Raw genomic sequence first — 6,046 nt, 5'->3', positions numbered from 1 at the left:
TCCTTCTCACACCTGTTCACTGTCCATCTTGCCTTCCAAAATGCCAAGTGGGTTCATTTTGAGAACTTTGTGTTGGCTGTACCCTTTATCCAGAAGCTATACCCTGTAACAAGTCATTATCACTCAAAGGCTGGAGAGATGGTTCAATGGCTAAAGTGGCTGCTATACAAGTATGAAGACCACGTTTGGATGGCCAGAACCCACATAAAATGCATGACATTGTAGTACGCATCTTTAATCCCAGTGCTGGGTTGGTGGAGAGGTGGATTCCTAGGATTCACTTATAAGTAATCTAGCAACATAGCTGAACTCTAGGTTCAGTGAGAGACTTTGTGAGGGCACCTGACGTTAACCTCTGACCCCTGTACACTTGTGCTCACATGCATATAAACATTTGCAAGTTTACTTCATGTATTTGCTTCTCAGTATCTCAGGAGTTTCCATTTCTTTTTCTGAAAGTTTAAAATAATCATCAAAATCACTCTTTAATGTACTCAATCATGTTTGACACATGTACTCCTCTGCTATAAACAATAGTACCCAATAAACAGATTAAGATATGCAAGTGGAGCATGATGGTTCACACCTGTAATCCAAGTGCTTGGGAGAATGAGGTAAGGATTATGAAGTCAAGGCCAGCCTGGGCTATGAAGCAAGACCTTGTCTTGAAAAACCAAAGAGAGGACTGGAGAGATGGCCCAGTACTTAAGGTGCTTGCTTGCAAAGCCTGGTGGCCTGGGTTCTATTTCCCAGTACCCACATAGAGCCAGATGAACAAGGTGTCACATGTGTCTGGAGTTTGCAGAAGCAAGAGGCCCTAATGTGCCCATTTTCTCTGTCTCTCCTTGCAAATAATAAAAAAGGGGAAAAACTGAAATGGATTTTCATCATTTGTCTGATTCTAATGTTTTTCCTTGACATACAGAGATTCAGGTACCATTCATTCAGGCATTTTCAAATACAGTTTTATTTTATTCACATCTTTCCTCTCCCCAAACTTCATTTCAATACAAAATTGCTCCTAGAACTTATGTCACATAAAGCATTATTTACTTTAAATTTTTTGACCATTATAGATGGTGATTCGACACCTGCAGAAAGGCACTGGATAATTGAAAAATATTTTACAGCCTACATTTTATAAAGATATGAATACTGAATGGAAATCAGGATTAATAAAAGACGGAGAAGAGGTTTTGCTTGTGCCATTACAGATACTGGAGACATACTTTGGATTCTATGACGATTTATTAAGCCCTGTCATGAACAAAAGAGCAAGGCTTGGCTTTGACCCTCTAACTTTAGAATCTCAAGCTATGAACACTGGAAGACCTCATGTGAGGGTCCACTGCTATGAACTCGCCTAGCACCACCTACAACATGGGGACAAATCAAAACCTGACAGGAGATGCTGAAGCAATGTTAACTCACACAAATCAATCAAACACTTTCTTTTAATCTTTTCCTTGAGATGCTTGCTCTTATCACGGTAAGACATGCTTCTGCTAACAATGATAATTCTAATTCTTGGGCCTACATACCTAACACACCTATTAATAAAGGGTTACACTGCCTTTCCGACCCCATCCCAATGTACATTAATGATTTCCAATGGATGCCTGGACAATACAATAGAGGTCCTTTGGTCCCCGGAGAAGAAAAAGCTATAAGCAATTATACCATGGGGGTAGAGGGAAATCCAGTCTGCATAGGCCACAAAAAGCACTGCTTGAAGCCAAAAACTCAAGTATGGTTATCAATAGTAAGAAACTCTACTAATGCACTGTGAAGATTGTATGTATACACAATAATGAGATGAATGAATCTTCTCCTGATTGTTTGTGTACCTGGCCAGTAACCACCGAGATCAGTGAATGAGTACAATGGGCTATACTGGTTAATACTTCCTATGGAAGAGTCACAGATCGGAGCCCTGTAGACTCTGCCATACCAAGCTTCAGGGGAAGGGACTAAGATGGTATGGCACAGAATGCATGACAATGAGTTTTATTATTACCACAAATGCTAGTCATGATGACCTCATGTGGCATGGAGGTAGTGTATCTTCTCCATACCCACATGTACCCTCTGGACCCCTACAGTTACACTTATGGAAAATTCCCACAGCTTTGAATGCAATGGATAGATGTGTAGGAAAAACAAGCAAAAATGCTACTACTAACGGTACAAATTTGTCATTTACTTGGAATGAATCTCATTATGTTTCAATTTGGGTTTGATTACCTTTTATGTTTATGATAGGAACAACAGTCTGGAATAAAACTAGCTATTCTGTCTTTTGTCCAAATTGCACTCTGTATATTGTTTGAATAGAAGTATTTCTGTGAATTTCTCTTCAGAATGTATTGACATTTTGAAAGCACAAACAAGATTATGGCTGCTTGTACAAATGCACCGTGAGGGGCAGGATTCACCTGCAATGATGATTATTCATCACTTCATGGATCACTTTTTAAAATGCATCAACCGCATGATAGGACTAATTGTTGCCATGATCATGGGACTGCTCCTCATCCTACCATACAAACTGCAGAATTTATAACTGAATGGCATAAGAACTCTGCCAATCTTTGGACGGCCCAAAGGCAGACTGAAAGTGAAATCAATACTGAATCAGCTTATTTACAACAATCAGTACTAATGCTAGAGATGAAACTGTTATCCTACAATGACAAATCATCAATCTGAAATGTGATTGGAATGCAAGCAATTATTGTATAACTCCTATTCCTTAAAATGAAACTCAATTTCCATGGGAAAATGTTAGGAAACATTTATTGAATCATGGCAATACAATTGAAGAAATTCTCAAATTACAACAACAAACATCTTTTACTTTTATACAACAACTAGCTGCTATAGACAGCAAAAATACCATTCAAGGAATTTCTGAAGGGCTAAATGCACTAAATCCATTTAACAATGTCATATGGTCTGGGGTTATCTCTGCGGGATTGCTATTAATAATTGTTTGAATCTCTTGCCTTTTTTTTTTTTTTTTTTTTTAGATAGTGTGGAGATGAAACTCCCAACAACAAATAATTAGGGACAAAGCTGCAACATTTACTGTGTTGTATCATCATATGCTGAATACGCAAAAAGGGGGAAATAAAGTTAGCCAATGAATAATACTTGACTGTCAGCCTCCAAGCTCGAGTACCCAGAAAACAAGGCACAGAGGAAGCAGTGCACACAATGCGAGCAGAAGGCAAACCTGGGAAATCTGCTCTTGTTCATTCTTGAGAACATCTTGCTGAACTGAGGTCATCTGAGTATAATCATTCGGTTAGTATTTGTATAGTGTTTTCTATTTAAACAAGCTAATCAAAAGCATATAGTTTTACAACTGTATTTATGACTTACTATGATTGTTCTGATATGATCTTAGGAAGTGAATAAAAGCAAACTCTGGGAAGTTGAGAGTACCTGGCTGCTCTTGGCTCTTAGATCCTCTGCACCAACCCATCCGTGTCTGTTTCTTCTTCTGCGGCCCCACACCTAACACTTTCACTTCTCCTCTTCTGTTTACATGTCATGTGGGTCTGCTTGCCCTCTCCTCATCCCTCTTCCTGCTCATCTCTTCGTATTTGCTCTTGGTTACCAATCAATTTTTATAGATTTTACCCACAATTGTCCCTCTATTTGTACTTACAGACGTTACAAGCAATGATTACAGAGAATGTGTAATTTTGGTTGAGCTTGGTTCATTTCACTTAATAATTCTCTCCAGGTCCATCCATTTTCCTGCAAATTCCATAACTTTGATTTTTTTTATACATGCTGAATAAAATTCCATGAATCACATTTTAATTACCAAGTCATGTGTTCATGAGCATCTAGACTAATTCCAATTTTCAGATATTACAAATAGAGCATGGATGTGGAGATATCTCTGTTGTAGTGTGTACAGCTCTTGGGGTAGGCCCAGAGTGGCATAGTTGGGTTGTACTGGAGTTCTTTTTTTTTTTTTTTTTTTTTTTTTGACATACCTCCATACCGGTTTCCATAATGGCTGAACAGCATACACTCCTACCACAAACGAATAACATGAAACTGTCAAGTTAATGAGGGGAAAACGTCAGCACCTTCATCATCAGAAAACTTAACAGGGCTGGAGAGATGGCTTAGCGGTTTGCCTGTGAAGCCTAAGGACCCCAGTTCGAGGCTCGGTTCCCCAGGTCCCACGTTAGCCAGATGCACAAGGGGGCGCACGTGTCTGGAGTTGGTTTGCAGAGGCTGGAAGCCCTGGCGCGCCCATTCTCTCTCCCTCTATCTGTCTTTCTTTCTGTGTCTGTCGCTCTCAAATAAATAAATAAATAAATAAATAAAAGAAAAAAGAAAGAAAAGAAACTTCTTTTAAAAAAAAAAAAGAAAACTTAACAAGTGTTCTTTACTGTACAAACCAAACGAGCTCTAATACAGAAAACTACAGAAAGGAAAATACAGAAAATGTTGGGTAACAGCTTTTAATATGTTGGAGTAATTTCTTAGAAGTACATTTGATATAGGAATTTCGAGTCCTTGTAGGCCAATGCATTGGTAATTTGGGGTTTTATCAGATCCTTATCCTATGAATCCAAAAAATGTAATCCAAGGACCTGACAGGTTCAGAAAGATTTTATTACAGCTCAAAACTTAAAGAGGAAGAAGGGAAGGGAAGCCTAAAGCATGAGAAGGAAGCAATGTGAAGCTCTTGCCCAGGGAGGTAAAAGGAGGTTTGAGACACCCACCTCTAGATTCAGATCTGTGTGGTTTTTTTGTTTTTTTTTTTTTTGTTTTTAATGGGGAGTCGCTATGTTAGGAACACCAGCTTTACATATTACTATGTGGCAAAAGACCAGATTTCTGTTATCTAGGAAGGGAGTAAGATTAATCTAGAAATCTTTCCTGGAGAATGTAATTTTCCGGGGAGGAAAGGAGATAAAGAAAGCATCTAGGTTTCCATAAATCCTAGTGACATTTTCTAGTTTTATTCAAGAAAACAAAAGATTCACTTTTGGGGTTCTGTTAGCCTGACTGTATAGCCTATCACATTTTCTCACATTCTTTTTAAAAAGTTAACATGTGCTCCTTTATTGTAAGTATAAATATAAATATATACCTAAGCTGTCTGGAGAGTTGGCTCAATGGTAAAAGGTGCTTGTTTGCAATGCCTGACGGCCAGTTACACCACTCACATAAAGCCAGATGCACAAAGTGGTCATGCCTCTGGAGTTCGTCTGCAGTGGCAGGAGGCGCTGGTGCGCTGATAAATAACTCTGTCTCGGCCTATGTCTCTCAAATAAATTTAAAAAAATGTTTAAAAATGTACACCTAAATCTGCTTAGCTAACTATTTTCTAGCTTTTAAAGTTACGCTTCTAAAACAATTTCAATTGCTGCTTCATGCCTGGGGATGAGCATAGCCTATTCTCCCAGAAGCGGTGCCAAATCAAAAGATTCTGGATTTTGCATAGTATTCCAATTTTTACACCGCATACCAGAATTTAGTGAAACCTACACCTCCAGTCAGTTCTCAGAAACAGAAGATCACAGATATCTTTAGGCCTGAGGTTCCACACTACTTATATCACACTCACAGGCCGAAATCAGTGTCTAACTGGTCATGTATCGACTCCCTGGAGCCACCGAGAATTACTGGGCAGCTGGGCCGACCCGGTGGCGCCTTCCGCGCTCCTTACCGGAGTTCCTCTATCGGCTTACTGGGCTCTCCCCGGGCCCCAGCCCCAGGCCCAGCTCCTGTAGGACCGAGAGAAGCTCAGAAATCATCTGCACCCCCTACTACAGGTACCGAAAACCCCAGCACCATCGCGGGCATGAAACCCAACCGGAAAATGCGGAAGTTCGCGGACTTCCCGGCCACCGGCGACGTCATCACGCCCTACGCAAGACGCTGACTTTCAGGCCGGACACATGGAGCGAGGATGCTGCGCTCCCAACCTCAGGCCCCGCAAGCTGGGTCTAGCTGTCCTCGGCGATTGCCAGACCGAATGCCGTCAGCCGCCCAGCCAATCCAGAGCGGCCGC

The sequence above is a fragment of the Jaculus jaculus genome, chromosome 7, assembly GCF_020740685.1.
Source record: "Jaculus jaculus isolate mJacJac1 chromosome 7, mJacJac1.mat.Y.cur, whole genome shotgun sequence".
Taxonomy (NCBI): Eukaryota; Metazoa; Chordata; class Mammalia; order Rodentia; family Dipodidae; genus Jaculus; species Jaculus jaculus.
This window is presented reverse-complemented; position numbering follows the sequence as displayed.